Source organism: Ambystoma mexicanum, chromosome 4p (assembly GCF_040938575.1).
Source record: "Ambystoma mexicanum isolate Mex_15411 chromosome 4p, UKY_AmexF1_1, whole genome shotgun sequence".
Taxonomy (NCBI): domain Eukaryota; kingdom Metazoa; phylum Chordata; class Amphibia; order Caudata; family Ambystomatidae; genus Ambystoma; species Ambystoma mexicanum.
Window position 1 is genome coordinate 845,788,419 of NC_090927.1, and position 17,463 is coordinate 845,805,881.

The window sequence follows — 17,463 nt, forward strand, 5'->3', positions numbered from 1 at the left end:
CAATTGAGAAATGGCTCACTTCCTGAACTTGGGGCACAAAAAAGCCTACAGCACCTGGTATTCCCAGGCTGTCTCCCACCAAGGTACTAACTAGGCCTGACACTGCTTAGCTTCCGAGATCAGACGAGATCGGGTGCATTCAGTGTGGTGTGGCTGTAGGCTCTGGGCCTAGTGAGTTTTGTACTTTTAAGCATCTAGTCGGCTAGAACTTGCAGTTTTGAAAGGCAATTGAGAAATGGCTCACTTCCTGAACTTGGAGCACAAAAAAGCCTACAGCACCTGGTATTCCAAGGCGGTCTCCCATCCAGGCACTAACTAGGCTCGACACTGCTTAGCTTCCAAGATCGGGCGCATTCAGTGTGGTGTGGCCGTAGGCTCTGGGCCTAGTGAGTTTTGTACTTTTAAGCATCTAGTCAGCTAGACCTTGCAGTTTTGAAAGGCAATTGCGAAATGGCTCACTTCCTGAACTTGGAGCACAAAAAAGCCTACAGCACCTGGTATTCCCAGGCGGTCTCCCATCCAGGTACTAACTAGGCCCGACACTGCTTAGCTTCCGAGATCAAACGAGATCGGGCGCATTCAGTGTGGTGTGGCCGTAGGCTCTGGGCCTAGTGAGTTTTGTACTTTTAAGCATCTAGTCGGCTAGACCTTGCAGTTTTGAAAGGCAATTGAGAAATGGCTCACTTCCTGAACTTGGAGTACAAAAAAGCCTACAGCATCTGGTAATCCCAGGCAGTCTCCCATCCAGGTACTAACTAGGCCCGACACTGCTTAGCTTTTGAGATCAGACGAGATCGGGCGCATTCAGTGTGGTGTGGCCGTAGGCTCTGGGCCTAGTGAGTTTTGTACTTTTAAGCATCTAGTCGGCTAGACCTTGCAGTTTTGAAAGGCAATTGAGAAATGGCTCACTTCCTGAACTTGGAGCACAAAAAAGCCTACAGCACCTGGTATTCCCAGGCGGTCTCCCATCCAGGTACTAACTCGGCCAGACACTGCTTAACTTCCGAGATCAGGTGCATTCAGTGTGGTGTGGCCGTAGGCTCTAGGAATGCTAAGAATATTACTCTTATGCATTTGCATTTAGTAAGCTAAGCCATGCAGCCACTTGCAACATGTTACCACGTTCATCGCTCGATCAGGCAAGATATATAAGACTGGTGGGCCCATTCAGGACTCCTATGTCTGGTAGGATAACTTTAATTCATCCATCCTGTGTCTGTTGCAGGGAGGTGGAGAGAACAATCAACACAATAATGGTTTTCTTTCATGCCTCTTGAAGGACTCAATATTCTCTGTACTGCATTACATGTGAAAGTCGATTTATTACCCATGAACACACTACCTGTATGCTAATTCTATGTAAAAAGGTAGCTCCAGCCCTCATGATGTTGTCCAACATTTCCGCTATAAAACGGGATACAATTATTTTGGAAACATACCAAATTTGAAAAGTAATTGAGAAGTTGCGCAATTACTAATTATGGAGCACAAAATAGCCTACAGCACCTGGTATTGCCAGGAGGTCTCCCATCCAGGTACTAACTAGGCCTGACATTGCTTAGCTTCCGAGATCAGACGAGATTGGGCGCATTCAGTGTGGTGTGGCCGTAGGCTCTGGGCCTAGTAAGTTTTGTACTTTTAAGCATCTAGTCGGCTAGACCTTGCAGTTTTGAAAGGCAATTGAGAAATGGCTCACTTCCTGAACTTGGAGCACAAAAAAGCCTACAGCACCTGGTATTCCCAGGCGGTCTCCCATCCAGGTACTAATTAGGCCTGACACTGCTTAACTTCCGAGATCGGGCGCATTCAGTGTGGTGTGGCCGTAGGCTCTGGGCCTAGTGAGTTTTTTACTTTTAAGCATCTAGTCGGCTAGACCTTGCAGTTTTGAAAGGCAATTGAGAAATGGCTCACTTCCTGAACTTGGAGCACAAAAAAGCCTACAGCACCTGGTATTCCCAGGCGGTCTCCCATCCAGGTACTAACTAGGCCCGACACTGCTTAGCTTCTGAGATCAGACGAGATCGGGCGCATTCAGTGTGGTGCGGCCGCAGGCTCCTGGCCTAGTGAGTTTTGTACTTTTAAGCATCTAGTCAGCTAGACCTTGCAGTTTTGAAAGGCAATTGAGAAATGGCTCACTTCCTGAACTTGGAGTACAAAAAAGCCTAAAGCACCTGGTATTCCCAGGCGGTCTCCCATCCAGGTACTAACTAGGCCCGACCCTGCTTAGCTTCTGAGATCGGGCGCATTCAGTGTGGTGTGGCCGTAGGCTCTGGGCCTAGTGAGTTTTGTACTTTTAAGCATCTAGTCGGCTAGACCTTGCAGTTTTGAAAGGAAATTGAGAAATGGCTCACTTCCTGAACTTGGAGCACAAAAAAGCCTACAGCACCTGGTATTCCCAGGCGGTCTCCCATCCAGGTACATAACAAGGCCCGACACTGCTTAGCTTCCAAGATCAGACGAGATCGGGCACATTCAGTGTGGTGTGGCTGTAGGCTCTGGGCCTAGTGAGTTTTGTACTTTTAAGCATCTAGTCGGCTAGACCTTGCAGTTTTGAAAGGCAATTGAGAAATGGCTCACTTCCTGAACTTGGAGCACAAAAAAGCCTACAGCACCTGGTATTCCCAGGCGGTCTCCCATCCAGGTACTAACTAGGCCCGACACTGCTTAACTTCCGAGATCGGGCGCATTCAGTGTGGTGTGGCCGTAGGCTCTGGGCCTAGTGAGTTTTGTACTTTTAAGCATCTAGTCGGCTAGACCTTGCAGTTTTGAAAGGCAATTGAGAAATGGCTCACTTCCTGAACTTGGAGCACAAAAAAGCCTACAGCACCTGGTATTCCCAGGCGGTCTCCCATCCAGGTACTAACTAGGCCTGACACTGCTTAGCTTCCGAGATCAGACGCATTCAGTGTGGTGTGGCCGTAGGCTCTGGGCCTAGTGAGTTTTGCACTTTTAAGCATCTAGTCAGCTAGACCTTGCAGTTTTGAAAGGCAATTGAGAAATGGCTCACTTCCTGAACTTGGAGTACAAAAAAGCCTACAGCACCTGGTATTCCCAAGCGGTCTCCCATCCAGGTACTAACTAGGCCCGACACTGCTTAGTTTCCGAGATCAGGTGCATTCAGTGTGGTGTGGCCGTAGGCTCTGGTCCTAGTGAGTTTTGTACTTTTAAGCATCTAGTCGGCTAGACCTTGCAGTTTTGAAAGGCAATTGAGAAATGGCTCACTTCCTGAACTTGGAGCACAAAAAAGCCTACAGCACCTGGTATTCCCAGGCGGTCTCCCATCCAGGTACTAACTAGGCCCGACACTGCTTAGCTTGCGAGATCAGACGAGATCGGGCGCATTCAGTGTGGTGTGGCCGTAGGCTCTGGGCCTAGTGAGTTTTGTACTTTTAAGCATCTAGTCGGCTAGACCTTGCAGTTTTGAAAGGCAATTGAGAAATGGCTCACTTCCTGAACTTGGAGCACAAAAAAAGCCCACAGCACCTGGTATTCCCAGGCGGTCTCCCATCCAGGTAATAACTAGGCCCGACACTGCTTAGCTTCCGAGATCAGACGAGATCGGGCGCATTCAGTGCCTAGTGAGTTTTGTACTTTTAAGAATCTAGTCGGCTAGACCTTGCAGTTTTGAAAGGCAATTGAGAAATGGCTCATTTCCTGAACTTGGAGCACAAAAAAAGCCTACAGCACCTGGTATTCCCAGGCGGTCTCCCATCCAGGTACTAACTAGGCCCGACACTGCTTAGCTTCCGAGATCGGGTGCATTCAGTGTAGTGTGGCTGTAGGCTCTGGGCCTAGTGAGTTTTGTACTTTTAAGCATCTAGTCGGCTAGACCTTGCAGTTTTGAAAGGCAATTGAGAAATGGCTCACTTCCTGAACTTGGGGCACAAAAAAGCCTACAGCACCTGGTATTCCCAGGCTGTCTCCCACCCAGGTACTAACTAGGCCCGACACTGCTTAGCTTCCGAGATCAGACGAGATCGGGCGCATTCAGTGTGGTGTGGCTGTAGGCTCTGGGCCTAGTGAGTTTTGTACTTTTAAGCATCTAGTCGGCTAGAACTTGCAGTTTTGAAAGGCAATTGAGAAATGGCTCACTTCCTGAACTTGGAGCACAAAAAAGCCTACAGCACCTGGTATTCCCAGGCGGAATCCCATCCAGGCACTAACTAGGCCCGACACTGCTTAGCTTCTGAGATCAGGCGCATTCAGTGTGGTGTGGCCGTAGGCTCTGGGCCTAGTGAGTTTTGTACTTTTAAGCATCTAGTCAGCTAGACCTTGCAGTTTTGAAAGGCAATTGCTAAATGGCTCACTTCCTGAACTTGGAGCACAAAAAAGCCTACAGCACCTGGTATTCCCAGGCAGAATCCCATCCAGGCACTAACTAGGCCCGACACTGCTTAGCTTCTGAGATCAGGCGCATTCAATGTGGTGTGGCCGTAGGCTCTGGGCCTAGTGAGTTTTGTACTTTTAAGCATCTAGTCGGCTAGACCTTGCAGTTTTGAAAGGCAATTGAGAAATGGCTCACTTCCTGAACTTGGAGTACAAAAAGCCTACAGCATCTGGTAATCCCAGGCGGTCTGCCATCCAGGTACTAACTAGGGCCGACACTGCTTAGCTTCTGAGATCAGACGAAATCGGGCGCATTCAGTGTGGTGTGGCCGTAGGCTCTGGGCCTAGTGAGCTTTGTACTTTTAAGCATCTAGTCGGCTAGACCTTGCAGTTTTGAAAGGCAATTGAGAAATGGCTCACTTCCTGAACTTGGAGCACAAAAAAGCCTACAGCACCTGGTATTCCCAGGCGGTCTCCATCCAGGTACTAACTAGGCCAGACACTGCTTAACTTCCGAGATCAGACAAGATCGGGTGCATTCAGTGTGGTGTGGCCGTAGGCTCTAGGAATGCTAAGAATATTACTCTTATGCATTTGCATTTAGTAAGATAAGCCATGCAGCCACTTGCAACATGATACCACGCTCATCGCTCGATCAGGCGAGATATATAAGAATGGTGGGCCCATTCAGGACTCCTATGTCTGGTAGGATAACTTTAATTCATCCATCCTGTGTCTGTTGCAGGGAGGTGGAGAGAACAATCAACACAATAATGGTTTTCTTTCATGCCTCTTGAAGGACCCAATATTCTCTGTACTGCATTACATGTGAAAGTCGATTTATTACCCATGAACACACTACCTGTATGCTAATTCTATGTAAAAAGGTAGCTCCAGCCCTCATGATGTTGTCCAACATTTCCGCTATAAAACGGGATACAATTATTTTGGAAACATACCAAATTTGAAAAGTAATTGAGAAGTTGCGCAATTACTAATCATGGAGCACAAAATAGCCTACAGCACCTGGTATTGCCAGGAGGTCTCCCATCCAGGTACTAACTAGGCCTGACATTGCTTAGCTTCTGAGATCAGACGAGATTGGGCGCATTCAGTGTGGTGTGGCCGTAGCCTCTGAGCCTAGTGAGTTTTGTACTTTTAAGCATCTAGTCGGCTAGACCTTGCAGTTTTGAAAGGCAATTGAGAAATGGCTCACTTCCTGAACTTGGAGCACAAAAAAGCCTACAGCACCTGGTATTCCCAGGCGGTCTCCCATCCAGGTACTAACTAGGCCCGACACTGCTTAGCTTCTGAGATCAGACGAGATCAGGTGCATTCAGTGTGGTGTGGCCGTAGGCTCTGGGCCTAGTGAGTTTTGTACTTTTAAGCATCTTGTCAGCTAGACCTTGCAGTTTTGAAAGGCAATTGAGAAATGGCTCACTTCCTGAACTTGGAGTACAAAAAAGCCTACAGCACCTGGTATTCCCAGGCGGTCTCCCATCCAGGTACTAACTAGGCCCGACCCTGCTTAGCTTCTGAGATCGGGCGCATTCAGTGTGGTGTGGCCGTAGGCTCTGGGCCTAGTGAGTTTTGTACTTTTAAGCATCTAGTCGGCTAGACCTTGCAGTTTTGAAAGGCAATTGAGGAATGGCTCACTTCCTGAACTTGGAGCACAAAAAAGCCTACAGCACCTGGTATTCCCAGGCGGTCTCCCATCCAGGTACTAACTAGGCCCAACACTGCTTAGCTTCCGAGATCAGACGAGATTGGGCGCATTCAGTGTGGTGTGGCCGTAGGCTCTGGGCCTAGTGAGTTTTGTACTTTTAAGCATCTAGTCAGCTAGACCTTGCAGTTTTGAAAGGCAATTGAGAAATGGCTCACTTCCTGAACTTAGAGTACAAAAAAGCCTACAGCACCTGGTATTCCCAGGCGGTCTCCCATCCACGTACTAACTAGGCCCGACACTGCTTAGCTTCCAAGATCAGACGAGATCGGGCGCATTCAGTGTGGTGTGGCTGTAGGCTCTGGGCCTAGTGAGTTTTGTACTTTTAAGCATCTAGTCGGCTAGACCTTGCAGTTTTGAAAGGCAATTGAGAAATGGCTCACTTCCTGAACTTGGAGCACAAAAAAGCCTACAGCACCTGGTATTCCCAGGCGGTCTCCCATCCAGGTACTAATTAGGCCCGACACTGTTTAGCTTCTGAGATCAGACGAGATCGGGCGCATTCAGTGTGGTGTGGCCGTAGGCTCTGGGCCTAGTGAGTTTTGTACTTTTAAGCATCTAGTCGGCTAGACCTTGCAGTTTTGAAAGGCAATTGAGAAATGGCTCACTTCCTGAACTTGGAGCACAAAAAAGCCTACAGCACCTGGTATTCCCAGGCGGTCTCCCATCCAAGTACTAACCAGGCCTGACACTGCTTAACTTCCGAGATCAGACGAGATCGGGTGCATTCAGTGTGGTGTGGCCGTAGGCTCTATGAATGCTAAGAATATTACTCTTATGCATTTGCATTTAGTAAGCTAAGCCATGCAGCCACTTGCAACATGTTACCACGTTCATCGCTCGATCAGGCAAGATATATAAGACTGGTGGGCCCATTCAGGACTCCTATGTCTGGTAGGATAACTTTAATTCATCCATCCTGTGTCTGTTGCAGGGAGGTGGAGAGAACAATCAACACAATAATGGTTTTCTTTCATGCCTCTTGAAGGACTCAATATTCTCTGTACTGCATTACATGTGAAAGTCGATTTATTACCCATGAACACACTACCTGTATGCTAATTCTATGTAAAAAGGTAGCTCCAGCCCTCATGATGTTGTCCAACATTTCCGCTATAAAACGGGATACAATTATTTTGGAAACATACCAAATTTGAAAAGTAATTGAGAAGTTGCGCAATTACTAATCATGGAGCACAAAATAGCCTACAGCACCTGGTATTGCCAGGAGGTCTCCCATCCAGGTACTAACTAGGCCTGACATTGCTTAGCTTCCGAGATCAGACAAGATTGGGCGCATTCAGTGTGGTGTGGCCGTAGGCTCTGGGCCTAGTGAGTTTTTTACTTTTAAGCATCTAGTCGGCTAGACCTTGCAGTTTTGAAAGGCAATTGAGAAATGGCTCACTTCCTGAACTTGGAGCACAAAAAAGCCTACAGCACCTGGTATTCCCAGGCGGTCTCCCATCCAGGTACTAACTAGTTTAGACACTGCTTAGCTTCCGAGATCAGGCGCATTCAGTGTGGTGTGGCCGTAGGCTCTGGGCCTAGTGAGTTTTGTACTTTTAAGCATCTAGTCAGCTAGACCTTGCAGTTTTGAAAGGCAATTGAGAAATGGCTCACTTCCTGAACTTGGAGTACAAAAAAGCCTACAGCACCTGGTATTCCCAGGCGGTCTCCCATCCAGGTACTAACTAGGCCCGACCCTGCTTAGCTTCTGAGATCGGGCGCATTCAGTGTGGTGTGGCCGTAGGCTCTGGGCCTAGTGAGTTTTGTACTTTTAAGCATGTAGTCGGCTAGACCTTGCAGTTTTGAAAGGCAATTGAGAAATGGCTCACTTCCTGAACTTGGAGCACAAAAAAGCCTACAGCACCTGGTATTCCCAGGCGGTCTCCCATCCAGGTACATAACTAGGCCCGACACTGCTTAGCTTCCAAGATCAGACGAGATCGGGCGCAATCAGTGTGGTGTGGCTGTAGGCTCTGGGCCTAGTGAGTTTTGTACTTTTAAGCATCTAGTCGGCTAGACCTTGCAGTTTTGAAAGGCAATTGAGAAATGGCTCACTTCCTGAACTTGGAGCACAAAAAAGCCTACAGCACCTGGTATTCCCAGGCGGTCTCCCATCCAGGTACTAACTAGGCCCGACACTGCTTAACTTCCGAGATCGGGCGCATTCAGTGTGGTGTGGCCGTAGGCTCTGGGCCTAGTGAGTTTTGTACTTTTAAGCATCTAGTCGGCTAGACCTTGCAGTTTTGAAAGGCAATTGAGAAATGGCTCACTTTCTGAACTTGGAGCACAAAAAAGCCTACAGCACCTGGTATTCCCAGGCGGTCTCCCATCCAGGTACTAACTAGGCCTGACACTGCTTAGCTTCCGAGATCAGACAAGATCGGGCGCATTCAGTGTGGTGTGGCCGCAGGCTCTGGGCCTAGTGAGTTTTGTACTTTTAAGCATCTAGTCAGCTAGACCTTGCAGTTTTGAAAGGCAATTGAGAAATGGCTCACTTCCTGAACTTGGAGTACAAAAAAGCCTACAGCACCTTGTATTCCCAGGCGGTCTCCCATCCAGGTACTAACTAGGCCCGACACTGCTTAGCTTCCGAGATCAGGCACATTCAGTGTGGTGTGGCCGTAGGCTCTGGTCCTAGTGAGTTTTGTACTTTTAAGCATCTAGTCAGCTAGACCTTGTAGTTTTGAAAGGCAATTGAGAAATGGCTCACTTCCTGAACTTGGAGCACAAAAAAGCCTACAGCACCTGGTATTCCCAGGCGGTCTCCCATCCAGGTACTAACTAGGCCTGACACTGTTTAGCTTCCGAGATCATACGAGATCGGGCGCATTCAGTGTGGTGTGGCGGTAGGCTCTGGGCCTAGTGAGTTTTGTACTTTTAAGCATCTAGTCAGCTAGACCTTGCAGTTTTGAAAGGCAATTGAGAAATGGCTCACTTCCTGAACTTGGAGTACAAAAAAGCCTACAGCACCTGGTATTCCCAGGTGGTCTCCCATCCAGGTACTAACTAGGCCCGACCCTGCTTAGCTTCTGAGATCGGGCGCATTCAGTGTGGTGTGGCCGTAGGCTCTGGGCCTAGTGAGTTTTGTACTTTTAAGCATCTAGTCGGCTAGACCTTGCAGTTTTGAAAGGCAATTGAGAAATGGCTCACTTCCTGAACTTGAAGCACAAAAAAGCCTACAGCACCTGGTATTCCCAGGCGGTCTCCCATCCAGGTACTAACTAGGCCCAACACTGCTTAGCTTCCGAGATCAGACGAGATGGGGCGCATTCAGTGTGGTGTGGCCGTAGGCTCTAGAAATGCTAAGAATATTACTCTTATGCATTTGCATTTAGTAAGCTAAGCCATGCAGCCACTTGCAACATGATACTACGCTCATCGCTCGATCAGCGCTCGATCAGACGAGATATATAAGACTGGTGGGCCCATTCAGGACTCCTATGTCTGGTAGGATAACTTTAATTCATCCATCCTGTGTCTGTTGCAGGGAGGTGGAGAGAACAATCAACACAATAATGGTTTTCTTTCATGCCTCTTGAAGGACTCAATATTCTCTGTACTGCATTACATGTGAAAGTCGATTTATTACCCATGAACACACTACCTGTATGCTAATTCTATGTAAAAAGGTAGCTCCAGCCCTCATGATGTTGTCCAACATTTCCGCTATAAAACGGGATACAATTATTTTGGAAACATACCATATTTGAAAAGTAATTGAGAAGTTGCGCAATTACTAATCATGGAGCACAAAATAGCCTACAGCACCTGGTATTGCCAGGAGGTCTCCCATCCAGGTACTAACTAGGCCTGACATTGCTTAGCTTCCGAGATCAGACGAGATTGGGCGCATTCAGTGTGGTGTGGCCGTAGGCTCTGGTCCTAGTGAGTTTTGTACTTTTAAGCATCTAGTCGGCTAGACCTTGCAGTTTTGAAAGGCAATTGAAAAATGGCGCACTTCCTGAACTTGGAGCACAAAAAAGCCTACAGCACCTGGTATTCCCAGGCGGTCTCCCATCCAGGTACTAACTAGGCCTGACACTGCTTAGCTTCCGAGATCAGATGAGATCGGGCGCATTCAGTGTGGTGTGGCCATAGGCTCTGAGCCTAGTGAGTTTTGTACTTTTAAGCATCTAGTCGGCTAGACCTTGCAGTTTTGAAAGGCAATTGAGAAATGGCTCACTTCCTGAACTTGGAGCACAAAAAAGCCTACAGCACCTGGTATTCCCAGGCCGTCTCCCATCCAGGTACTAACTAGGCCTGACACTGCTTAGCTTCCGAGATCGGGCCCATTCAGTGTGGTGTGGCCATAGGCTCTGGGCCTAGTGAGTTTTGTACTTTTAAGCATCTAGTCGGCTAGACCTTGCAGTTTTGAAAGGCAATAGAGAAATGGCTCACTTCCTGAACTTGGAGCACAAAAAAGCCTACAGCACCTGGTATTCCCAGGTGGTCTCCCATCCACGTACTAACTAGGCTCGACACTGCTTAGCTTCTGAGATCAGACGCAGTCAGTGTGGTGTGGCCGTAGGCTCTGGGCCTAGTGAGTTTTGTACTTTTAAGCATCTAGTCAGCTAGACCTTGCAGTTTTGAAAGGCAATTGAGAAATGGCTCACTTCCTGAACTTGGAGCACAAAAAAGCCTACAGCACCTGGTATTCCCAGGCGGTCTCCCATCGAGGTACTAACTAGGACCGACACTGCTTAACTTCCGAGATCAGATGAGATCGGGCGCATTCAGTGTGGTGTGGCCGTAGGCTCTGGGCCTAGTGAGTTTTATACTTTTAAGCATCTAGTCGGCTAGACCTTGCAGTTTTGAAAGGCAATTGAGAAATGGCTCACTTCCTGAACTTGGAGTACAAAAATGCCTACAGCACCTGGTATTCCCAGGCGGTCTCCCCTCCAGGTACTAACGAGAACCGACACTGCTTAGCTTCCGAGATCAGGCGCATTCAGTGTGGTGTGGCCGTAGGCCTAGTGAGTTTTGTACTTTTAAGCATCTAGTCGGTTAGACCTTGCAGTTTTGAAAGGCAATTGAGAAATGGCTCTCTTCCTGAACTTGGAGCACAAAAAAGCCTACAGCACCCGGTATTCCCAGGCGGTCTCCCATCCAGGTACTAACTAAGCCTGACACTGCTTAGCTTCTGAGATCAGACAAGATCGGGCGCATTCAGTGTGGTGTGGCCGTAGGCTCTAGAAATGCTAAGAATATTACTCTTATGCATTTGCATTTAGTGAGCTAAGCCATGCAGCCACTTGCAACATGATCCCACGCTCATCGCTCGATCAGCGCTCGATCAGGCGAGATATATAAGACTGGTGGGCCCATTCAGGACTCCTATGTCTGGTAGGATAACTTTAATCCATCCATCCTGTTTCTGTTGCAGGGAGGTGGAGAGAACAATCAACACAATAATGGCTTTCTTTCATGCCTCTTGAAGGACTCAATATTCTCTGTACTGCATTACATGTGAAAGTCGATTTATTACCCATGAACACACTACCTGTATGCTAATTCTATGTAAATAGGTAGCTCCAGCCCTCATGATGTTGTCCAACATTTCCGCTATAAAACGGGATACAATTATTTTGGAAACATACCAAATTTGAAAAGTAATTGAGAAGTTGCGCAATTACTAATCATGGAGCACAAAATAACCTACAGCACCTGGTATTCCCAGGCGGTCTCCCATCCAGGTACTAACTAGGCCTGACACTGCTTAGCTTCCGAGATCAGACGAAATCAGTGTGGTGTGGCCGTAGGCTCTGGGCCTAGTGAGTGTTGTACTTTTAAGCATCTAGTCGGCTAGACCTTGCAGTTTTGAAAGGCAATTGAGAAATGGCTCACTTCCTGAACTTGGAGCACAAAAAATCCTACAGCACCTGGTATTCCCAGGCGGTCTCCCATCCAGGTACTAACTAGGCCCGACACTGCTTAGCTTCCGAGATCAGGCGCATTCAGTGTGGTGTGGCCTTAGGCTCTGGGCCTAGTGAGTTTTGTACTTTTAAGCATCTAGTCGGCTAGACCTTGCAGTTTTGAAAGGCAATTGAGAAATGGCTCACTTCCTGAACTTGGAGCACAAAAAAGCCTACAGCACCTGGTATTCCCAGGCGGTCTCCCATCCAGGTACTAACTAGGCCCGACACTGCTTAGCAACCAAGATAAGACACATTCAGTGTGGTGTGGCCGTAGGCTCTGGACCTAGTGAGTGTTGTACTTTTAAGCATCTAGTCGGCTAGACCTTGCAGTTTTGAAAGGCAATAGAGAAATGGCTCACTTCCTGAACTTGCAGCACAAAAAAGCCTACAGCACCTGGTATTCCCAGGCGGTCTCCCATCCAGGTACTAACTAGGCCTGACACTGCTTAGCTTCCAAGATCAGACAAGATCGAGCACATTCAGTGTGGTGTGGCCATAAGCTCTAGAAATGCTAAGAATATTACTCTTATGCATTTGCATTTAGTAAGCTAAGCCATGCAGCCACTTGCAACATGATACCAGGCTCATCGCTCGATCAGCGCTTGATCAGGCGAGATATATAAGACTGGTGGGCCCATTCAGGACTCCTATGTCTGGTAGGATAACTTTAATCCATCCATCCTGTTTCTGTTGCAGGGAGGTGGAGAGAACAATCAAAACAATAATGGCTTTCTTTCATGCCTCTTGAAGGACTCAATATTCTCTGTACTGCATTACATGTGAAAGTCGATTTATTACCCATGAACACACTACCTGTATGCTAATTCTATGTAAATAGGTAGCTCCAGCCCTCATGATGTTGTCCAACATTTCCGCTATAAAACGGGATACAATTATTTTGGAAACATACCAAATTTGAAAAGTAATTGAGAAGTTGCGCAATTACTAATCATGGAGCACAAAATAACCTACAGCACCTGGTATTCCCAGGCGGTCTCCCATCCAGGTACTAACTAGGCCCGACACTGCTTAGCTTCCGAGATCAGACGAGATCGGGCGCATTCAGTGTGGTGTGGCCTTAGGCTCTGGGCCTAGTGAGTTTTGTACTTTTAAGCATCTAGTCGGCTAGACCTTGCAGTTTTGAAAGGCAATTGAGAAATGGCTCACTTCCTGAACTTGGAGCACAAAAAAAGCCTACAGCACCTGGTATTCCCAGGCGGTCTCCCATCCAGGTACTAACTAGGCCCGACACTGCTTAGCTTCTGAGATCAGACGAGATTGGGCGCATTCAGTGTGGTGAGGCCGTAGGCTCTGGGCATAGTGAGTTTTGTACTTTTAAGCATCTAGTCGGCTAGACCTTGCAGTTTTGAAAGGCAATTGAGAAATGGCTCACTTCCTGAACTTGGAGCACAAAAAAGCCTACAGCACCTGGTATTCCCAGGTGGTCTCTCATCCAGGTATTAACTAGGCCTGACACTGCTTAGCTTCCGAGATCAGACGAGATCGGGCACATTCAGTGTGGTGTGGCCGTAGGCTCTGGACCTAGTGAGTTTTGTACTTTTAAGCATCTAGTCGGCTAGACCTTGCAGTTTTGAAAGGCAATTGAGAAATGGCTCACTTCCTGAACTTGGAGCACAAAAAAGCCTACAGCATCTGGTATTCCCAGGCGGTCTACCATCCAGGGACTAACTAAGCCCGACACTGCTTAGCTTCCGAGATCAGACGAGATCGGGCGCATTCAGTGTGGTGTGGCCGTAGGCTCTAGAAATGCTAAGAATATTACTATTATGCATTTGCATTTAGTAAGCTAAGCCATGCAGCCACTTGCAGCATGATACCACGCTCATCGCTCGATCAGCGCTCGATCAGGCGAGATATATAAGACTGGTGGGCCCATTCAGGACTCCTATGTCTGGTAGGATAACTTTAATCCATCCATCCTGTTTCTGTTGCAGGGAGGTGGAGAGAACAATCAACACAATAATGGCTTTCTTTCATGCCTCTTGAAGGACTCAATATTCTCTGTACTGCATTACATGTGAAAGTCGATTTGTTACCCATGAACACACTACCTGTATGCTAATTCTATGTAAATAGGTAGCTCCAGCCCTCATGATGTTGTCCAACATTTCCGCTATACAATTATTTTGGAAACATACCAAATTTGAAAGGCAATTGAGAAATGGCTCACTTCCTGAACTTGGAGCACAAAAAAGTCTACAGCACCTGGTATTCCCAGGCAGTGTCCCATCCAGGTACTAACTAGGCCCGACACTGCTTAGCTTCTGAGATCAGGCGCATTCAGTGTGGTGTGGCCGTAGGCTCTGGGCCTAGTGAGTTTTGTACTTTTAAGCATCTAGTCGGCTAGACCTTGCAGTTTTGAAAGGCAATAGAGAAATGGCTCACTTCCTGAACTTGCAGCACAAAAAAGCCTACAGCACCTGGTATTCCCAGGCAGTCTCCCATCCAGGTACTAACTAGGCCTGACACTGCTTAGCTTCTGAGATCAGACGAGATCGGGCGCATTCAGTGTGGTGTGGCCGTAGGCTCTGGGCCTAGTGAGTTTTGTACTTTTAAGCATCTAGTCGGCTAGACCTTGCAGTTTTGAAAGGCAATTGAGAAATGGCTCACTTCCTGAACTTGGAGCACAAAAAAGCCTACAGCACCCGGTATTCCCAGGCGGTCTCCCATCCAGGTACTAACTAGGCCTGACACTGCTTGGCTTTTGAGATCAGACGAGATCGGGCGCATTCAGTGTGGTGTGGCCGTAGGCTCTAGAAATGCTAAGAATATTACTCTTATGCATTTGCATTTAGTGAGCTAAGCCATGCAGCCACTTGCAACATGATACCACGCTCATCGCTCGATCAGCGCTCGATCAGGCGAGATATATAAGACTGGTGGGCCCATTCAGCACTCCTATGTCTGGTAGGATAACTTTAATCCATCCATCCTGTTTCTGTTGCAGGGAGGTGGAGAGAACAATCAACACAATAATGGCTTTCTTTCATGCCTCTTGAAGGACTCAATATTCTCTGTACTGCATTACATGTGAAAGTCGATTTATTACCCATGAACACACTACCTGTATGCTAATTCTATGTAAATAGGTAGCTCCAGCCCTCATGATGTTGTCCAACATTTCCGCTATAAAACGGGATACAATTATTTTGGAAACATACCAAATATGAAAAGTAATTGAGAAGTTGCGCAATTACTAATCATGGAGCACAAAATAACCTACAGCACCTGGTATTCCCAGGCGGTCTCCCATCCAGGTACTAACTAGGCCCGACACTGCTTAGCTTCCGAGATCCGACGAGATCGGGTGCATTCAGTGTGGTGTGGCCGTAGGCTCTGGGCCTGGTGAGTTTTGTACTTTTAAGCATCTAGTCGGCTAGACCTTGCAGTTTTGAAAAGCAATTGAGAAATGGCTCACTTCCTGAACTTGGAGCACAAAAAAGCCTACAGCACCTGGTATTCCCAGGTGGTCTCCCAGCCAGGTACTAACTAGTCCCGTCACTGTTTAGCTTCCGAGATCAGACGAATTCAGTGTGGTGTGGCCGTAGGCTCTGGGCCTAGTGAGTATTGTACTTTTAAGCATCTAGTCGTCTAGACCTTGCAGTTTTGCAAGGCAATTGAGAAATGGCTCACTTCCTGAACTTGGAGCACAAAAAAGCCTACAGCACCTGGTATTCCCAGGCGGTCTCCCAACCAGGTACTAACTAGGCCCGACACTGCTTAGCTTCCGAGATTAGACGCATTCAGTGTGGTGTGGCCTTAGGCTCTTGGCCTAGTGAGTTTTGTACTTTTAAGCATCTAGTCGGCTAGACCTTGCAGTTTTGAAAGGCAATTGAGAAATGGCTCACTTCCTGAACTTGGAGCACAAAAAAAGCCTACAGCACCTGGTATTCCCAGGCGGTCTCCCATCCAGGTACTAACTAGGCTTGACACTGCTTAACAACCAAGATCAGACGCATTCAGTGTGGTGTGGCCGTAGGCTCTGGACCTAGTGAGTTTTGTACTTTTAAGCATCTAGTCGGCTAGACCTTGCAGTTTTGAAAGGCAATAGAGAAATGGCTCACTTCCTGAACTTGCAGCACAAAAAAGCCTACAGCACCTGGTATTCCCAGGCGGTCTCCCATCCAGGTACTAACTAGGCCTGACACTGCTTAGCTTCCGAGATCAGACAAGATCGGGCGCATTCAGTGTGGTGTGGCAGTAGGCGCTGGGCATAGTGAGTTTTGTACTTTTAAGCATCTAGTCGGCTAGACCTTGCAGTTTTGAAAGGCAATTGAGAAATGGCTCACTTCCTGAACTTGGAGCACAAAAAAGCCTACAGCACCTGGTAATCCCAGGCGGTCTCCCATCCAGGTACTAACTAGGCCTGACACTGCTTAGCTTCCGAGATCAGACAAGATCGGGCGCATTCAGTTTGGTGTGGCAGTAGGCTCTGGGCTTAGTGAGTTTTGTACTTTTAAGCATCTAGTCGGCTAGACCTTGTGTTTTGAAAGGCAATTGAGAAATGGCTCACTTCCTGAACTTGGAGCACAAAAAAGCCTACAGCACCTGGTATTCCCAGGCGGTCTCCCATCCAGGTACTAACTAGGCCCACACACTGCTTAGCTTTGGAGATCAGACGAATTCAGTGTGGTGTGGCCGTAGGCTCTGGGCCTAGTGAGTTTTGTACTTTTAAGCATCTAGTCGGCTAGACCTTGCAGTTTTGAAAGGCAATAGAGAAATGGCTCACTTCCTGAACTTGGAGCACAAAAAAGCCTACAGCACCTGGTATTCCCAGGTGGTCTCCCATCCCGGTACTAACTAGGCCCGACACTGCTTAGCTTCCGAGATCAGACGAGATCGGGCGCATTCAGTTTGGTGTTGCCGTAGGCTCTGGGCCTAGTGAGTTTTGTACTTTTAAGCATCTGGTCGGCTAGACCTTGCAGTTTTGAAAGGCAATTGAGAAATGGCTCACTTCCTGAACTTGGAGCAGAAAAAAGCCTACAGCATCTGGTATTCCCAGGTGTTCTCCCATCCGGTACTAACTAGGCCCGACACTGCTTAGCTTCCGAGATCAGACGAGATCGGGCGCATTCAGTGTGGTGTGGCCGTAGGCTCTGGGTCTAGTGAGTTTTGTACTTTTAAGCATCTAGTCGGCTAGACCTTGCAGTTTTGAAAGTCAATTGAGAAATGGCTCACATCCTGAACTTGGAGCACAAAAAAGCCTACAGCACCTGGTATTCCCAGGCAGTCTCCCACCCAGGTACTAACTAAGCCCAACAGTACTTAGCTTCTGAGATCAGACGAGATCAGGCGCATTCAGTGTGGTGTGGCCGTAGGCTCTAGAAATGCTAGGAATATTACTCTTATGCATTTGCATTTAGTAAGCTAAGCCATGCAGCCACTTGCAACATGATACCATGCTCAGCGCTCGATCAGGCGAGATATATAAGACTGGTGGGCCCATTCAGGACTCCTATGTCTGGTAGGATA

General features: G+C 47.8%; 22 non-coding genes and 41 pseudogenes across 22 annotated transcripts; all 63 read right to left on the minus strand.

Moving 5' to 3' along the window:
• Positions 1-42: 42 nt before the first annotated feature.
• LOC138455069 (5S ribosomal RNA) lies at positions 43-161 on the minus strand. The gene has a single exon (XR_011261714.1). It is a non-coding gene; the product is annotated as a 5S ribosomal RNA (ribosomal RNA).
• A 106-nt stretch (positions 162-267) lies between these two features.
• Positions 268-376, minus strand: LOC138459581 (5S ribosomal RNA; annotated as a pseudogene).
• Positions 377-482: 106 nt separating this feature from the next.
• Positions 483-601, minus strand: LOC138459185 (5S ribosomal RNA). Its single transcript, XR_011262551.1, has one exon. It is a non-coding gene; the product is annotated as a 5S ribosomal RNA (ribosomal RNA).
• A 106-nt stretch (positions 602-707) lies between these two features.
• Positions 708-826, minus strand: LOC138456467 (5S ribosomal RNA; annotated as a pseudogene).
• A 106-nt stretch (positions 827-932) lies between these two features.
• Positions 933-1,041, minus strand: LOC138456457 (5S ribosomal RNA; annotated as a pseudogene).
• A 453-nt stretch (positions 1,042-1,494) lies between these two features.
• Positions 1,495-1,613, minus strand: LOC138456153 (5S ribosomal RNA; annotated as a pseudogene).
• A 106-nt stretch (positions 1,614-1,719) lies between these two features.
• Positions 1,720-1,828, minus strand: LOC138456340 (5S ribosomal RNA; annotated as a pseudogene).
• Positions 1,829-1,934: 106 nt separating this feature from the next.
• Positions 1,935-2,053, minus strand: LOC138454670 (5S ribosomal RNA). Its single transcript, XR_011261338.1, has one exon. It is a non-coding gene; the product is annotated as a 5S ribosomal RNA (ribosomal RNA).
• Positions 2,054-2,159: 106 nt separating this feature from the next.
• LOC138459217 (5S ribosomal RNA) lies at positions 2,160-2,268 on the minus strand (annotated as a pseudogene).
• A 106-nt stretch (positions 2,269-2,374) lies between these two features.
• LOC138455127 (5S ribosomal RNA) lies at positions 2,375-2,494 on the minus strand. Its single transcript, XR_011261769.1, has one exon. It is a non-coding gene; the product is annotated as a 5S ribosomal RNA (ribosomal RNA).
• A 106-nt stretch (positions 2,495-2,600) lies between these two features.
• Positions 2,601-2,709, minus strand: LOC138455703 (5S ribosomal RNA; annotated as a pseudogene).
• Positions 2,710-2,815: 106 nt separating this feature from the next.
• LOC138458338 (5S ribosomal RNA) lies at positions 2,816-2,924 on the minus strand (annotated as a pseudogene).
• A 106-nt stretch (positions 2,925-3,030) lies between these two features.
• LOC138456585 (5S ribosomal RNA) lies at positions 3,031-3,139 on the minus strand (annotated as a pseudogene).
• Positions 3,140-3,245: 106 nt separating this feature from the next.
• On the minus strand, positions 3,246-3,364 carry LOC138463836 (5S ribosomal RNA). The gene has a single exon (XR_011266421.1). It is a non-coding gene; the product is annotated as a 5S ribosomal RNA (ribosomal RNA).
• A 311-nt stretch (positions 3,365-3,675) lies between these two features.
• Positions 3,676-3,784, minus strand: LOC138455971 (5S ribosomal RNA; annotated as a pseudogene).
• Positions 3,785-3,890: 106 nt separating this feature from the next.
• Positions 3,891-4,009, minus strand: LOC138454021 (5S ribosomal RNA). The gene has a single exon (XR_011260717.1). It is a non-coding gene; the product is annotated as a 5S ribosomal RNA (ribosomal RNA).
• A 106-nt stretch (positions 4,010-4,115) lies between these two features.
• On the minus strand, positions 4,116-4,224 carry LOC138458200 (5S ribosomal RNA; annotated as a pseudogene).
• A 106-nt stretch (positions 4,225-4,330) lies between these two features.
• On the minus strand, positions 4,331-4,439 carry LOC138459394 (5S ribosomal RNA; annotated as a pseudogene).
• A 105-nt stretch (positions 4,440-4,544) lies between these two features.
• On the minus strand, positions 4,545-4,663 carry LOC138458362 (5S ribosomal RNA; annotated as a pseudogene).
• Positions 4,664-4,769: 106 nt separating this feature from the next.
• LOC138455518 (5S ribosomal RNA) lies at positions 4,770-4,887 on the minus strand (annotated as a pseudogene).
• Positions 4,888-5,340: 453 nt separating this feature from the next.
• On the minus strand, positions 5,341-5,459 carry LOC138458721 (5S ribosomal RNA; annotated as a pseudogene).
• A 106-nt stretch (positions 5,460-5,565) lies between these two features.
• On the minus strand, positions 5,566-5,684 carry LOC138461054 (5S ribosomal RNA). Its single transcript, XR_011263696.1, has one exon. It is a non-coding gene; the product is annotated as a 5S ribosomal RNA (ribosomal RNA).
• A 106-nt stretch (positions 5,685-5,790) lies between these two features.
• Positions 5,791-5,899, minus strand: LOC138457615 (5S ribosomal RNA; annotated as a pseudogene).
• A 106-nt stretch (positions 5,900-6,005) lies between these two features.
• LOC138463099 (5S ribosomal RNA) lies at positions 6,006-6,124 on the minus strand. Its single transcript, XR_011265686.1, has one exon. It is a non-coding gene; the product is annotated as a 5S ribosomal RNA (ribosomal RNA).
• A 106-nt stretch (positions 6,125-6,230) lies between these two features.
• Positions 6,231-6,349, minus strand: LOC138465230 (5S ribosomal RNA). Its single transcript, XR_011267805.1, has one exon. It is a non-coding gene; the product is annotated as a 5S ribosomal RNA (ribosomal RNA).
• A 106-nt stretch (positions 6,350-6,455) lies between these two features.
• LOC138465229 (5S ribosomal RNA) lies at positions 6,456-6,574 on the minus strand. The gene has a single exon (XR_011267803.1). It is a non-coding gene; the product is annotated as a 5S ribosomal RNA (ribosomal RNA).
• Positions 6,575-6,680: 106 nt separating this feature from the next.
• On the minus strand, positions 6,681-6,799 carry LOC138453831 (5S ribosomal RNA). Its single transcript, XR_011260535.1, has one exon. It is a non-coding gene; the product is annotated as a 5S ribosomal RNA (ribosomal RNA).
• Positions 6,800-7,252: 453 nt separating this feature from the next.
• On the minus strand, positions 7,253-7,371 carry LOC138457552 (5S ribosomal RNA; annotated as a pseudogene).
• Positions 7,372-7,692: 321 nt separating this feature from the next.
• LOC138457617 (5S ribosomal RNA) lies at positions 7,693-7,801 on the minus strand (annotated as a pseudogene).
• Positions 7,802-7,907: 106 nt separating this feature from the next.
• On the minus strand, positions 7,908-8,027 carry LOC138454716 (5S ribosomal RNA). The gene has a single exon (XR_011261381.1). It is a non-coding gene; the product is annotated as a 5S ribosomal RNA (ribosomal RNA).
• Positions 8,028-8,133: 106 nt separating this feature from the next.
• On the minus strand, positions 8,134-8,242 carry LOC138455704 (5S ribosomal RNA; annotated as a pseudogene).
• Positions 8,243-8,348: 106 nt separating this feature from the next.
• LOC138454940 (5S ribosomal RNA) lies at positions 8,349-8,467 on the minus strand. The gene has a single exon (XR_011261595.1). It is a non-coding gene; the product is annotated as a 5S ribosomal RNA (ribosomal RNA).
• Positions 8,468-8,573: 106 nt separating this feature from the next.
• Positions 8,574-8,682, minus strand: LOC138457495 (5S ribosomal RNA; annotated as a pseudogene).
• A 106-nt stretch (positions 8,683-8,788) lies between these two features.
• Positions 8,789-8,907, minus strand: LOC138455405 (5S ribosomal RNA; annotated as a pseudogene).
• Positions 8,908-9,013: 106 nt separating this feature from the next.
• LOC138457558 (5S ribosomal RNA) lies at positions 9,014-9,122 on the minus strand (annotated as a pseudogene).
• A 106-nt stretch (positions 9,123-9,228) lies between these two features.
• Positions 9,229-9,347, minus strand: LOC138464970 (5S ribosomal RNA). The gene has a single exon (XR_011267546.1). It is a non-coding gene; the product is annotated as a 5S ribosomal RNA (ribosomal RNA).
• Positions 9,348-9,811: 464 nt separating this feature from the next.
• Positions 9,812-9,930, minus strand: LOC138456154 (5S ribosomal RNA; annotated as a pseudogene).
• Positions 9,931-10,036: 106 nt separating this feature from the next.
• Positions 10,037-10,155, minus strand: LOC138463364 (5S ribosomal RNA). Its single transcript, XR_011265951.1, has one exon. It is a non-coding gene; the product is annotated as a 5S ribosomal RNA (ribosomal RNA).
• A 106-nt stretch (positions 10,156-10,261) lies between these two features.
• Positions 10,262-10,370, minus strand: LOC138459725 (5S ribosomal RNA; annotated as a pseudogene).
• Positions 10,371-10,476: 106 nt separating this feature from the next.
• Positions 10,477-10,585, minus strand: LOC138459276 (5S ribosomal RNA; annotated as a pseudogene).
• Positions 10,586-10,691: 106 nt separating this feature from the next.
• On the minus strand, positions 10,692-10,810 carry LOC138462449 (5S ribosomal RNA). The gene has a single exon (XR_011265045.1). It is a non-coding gene; the product is annotated as a 5S ribosomal RNA (ribosomal RNA).
• A 106-nt stretch (positions 10,811-10,916) lies between these two features.
• On the minus strand, positions 10,917-11,025 carry LOC138459708 (5S ribosomal RNA; annotated as a pseudogene).
• Positions 11,026-11,124: 99 nt separating this feature from the next.
• LOC138455869 (5S ribosomal RNA) lies at positions 11,125-11,243 on the minus strand (annotated as a pseudogene).
• Positions 11,244-11,707: 464 nt separating this feature from the next.
• Positions 11,708-11,816, minus strand: LOC138459669 (5S ribosomal RNA; annotated as a pseudogene).
• A 106-nt stretch (positions 11,817-11,922) lies between these two features.
• On the minus strand, positions 11,923-12,031 carry LOC138458850 (5S ribosomal RNA; annotated as a pseudogene).
• Positions 12,032-12,137: 106 nt separating this feature from the next.
• LOC138459804 (5S ribosomal RNA) lies at positions 12,138-12,246 on the minus strand (annotated as a pseudogene).
• Positions 12,247-12,352: 106 nt separating this feature from the next.
• Positions 12,353-12,471, minus strand: LOC138456198 (5S ribosomal RNA; annotated as a pseudogene).
• A 464-nt stretch (positions 12,472-12,935) lies between these two features.
• Positions 12,936-13,054, minus strand: LOC138454017 (5S ribosomal RNA). The gene has a single exon (XR_011260713.1). It is a non-coding gene; the product is annotated as a 5S ribosomal RNA (ribosomal RNA).
• Positions 13,055-13,161: 107 nt separating this feature from the next.
• LOC138455365 (5S ribosomal RNA) lies at positions 13,162-13,280 on the minus strand (annotated as a pseudogene).
• Positions 13,281-13,386: 106 nt separating this feature from the next.
• Positions 13,387-13,505, minus strand: LOC138455773 (5S ribosomal RNA; annotated as a pseudogene).
• A 106-nt stretch (positions 13,506-13,611) lies between these two features.
• On the minus strand, positions 13,612-13,730 carry LOC138455650 (5S ribosomal RNA; annotated as a pseudogene).
• Positions 13,731-14,184: 454 nt separating this feature from the next.
• Positions 14,185-14,293, minus strand: LOC138458177 (5S ribosomal RNA; annotated as a pseudogene).
• A 106-nt stretch (positions 14,294-14,399) lies between these two features.
• LOC138455245 (5S ribosomal RNA) lies at positions 14,400-14,518 on the minus strand. The gene has a single exon (XR_011261885.1). It is a non-coding gene; the product is annotated as a 5S ribosomal RNA (ribosomal RNA).
• A 106-nt stretch (positions 14,519-14,624) lies between these two features.
• LOC138455776 (5S ribosomal RNA) lies at positions 14,625-14,743 on the minus strand (annotated as a pseudogene).
• Positions 14,744-15,207: 464 nt separating this feature from the next.
• Positions 15,208-15,326, minus strand: LOC138461697 (5S ribosomal RNA). Its single transcript, XR_011264304.1, has one exon. It is a non-coding gene; the product is annotated as a 5S ribosomal RNA (ribosomal RNA).
• Positions 15,327-15,432: 106 nt separating this feature from the next.
• On the minus strand, positions 15,433-15,541 carry LOC138459857 (5S ribosomal RNA; annotated as a pseudogene).
• Positions 15,542-15,647: 106 nt separating this feature from the next.
• Positions 15,648-15,756, minus strand: LOC138459801 (5S ribosomal RNA; annotated as a pseudogene).
• A 322-nt stretch (positions 15,757-16,078) lies between these two features.
• Positions 16,079-16,197, minus strand: LOC138455220 (5S ribosomal RNA). The gene has a single exon (XR_011261861.1). It is a non-coding gene; the product is annotated as a 5S ribosomal RNA (ribosomal RNA).
• A 106-nt stretch (positions 16,198-16,303) lies between these two features.
• On the minus strand, positions 16,304-16,422 carry LOC138456506 (5S ribosomal RNA; annotated as a pseudogene).
• Positions 16,423-16,527: 105 nt separating this feature from the next.
• LOC138459897 (5S ribosomal RNA) lies at positions 16,528-16,637 on the minus strand (annotated as a pseudogene).
• Positions 16,638-16,743: 106 nt separating this feature from the next.
• Positions 16,744-16,862, minus strand: LOC138464723 (5S ribosomal RNA). The gene has a single exon (XR_011267301.1). It is a non-coding gene; the product is annotated as a 5S ribosomal RNA (ribosomal RNA).
• A 106-nt stretch (positions 16,863-16,968) lies between these two features.
• Positions 16,969-17,086, minus strand: LOC138455809 (5S ribosomal RNA; annotated as a pseudogene).
• A 106-nt stretch (positions 17,087-17,192) lies between these two features.
• LOC138455246 (5S ribosomal RNA) lies at positions 17,193-17,311 on the minus strand. Its single transcript, XR_011261886.1, has one exon. It is a non-coding gene; the product is annotated as a 5S ribosomal RNA (ribosomal RNA).
• Positions 17,312-17,463: the final 152 nt, after the last annotated feature.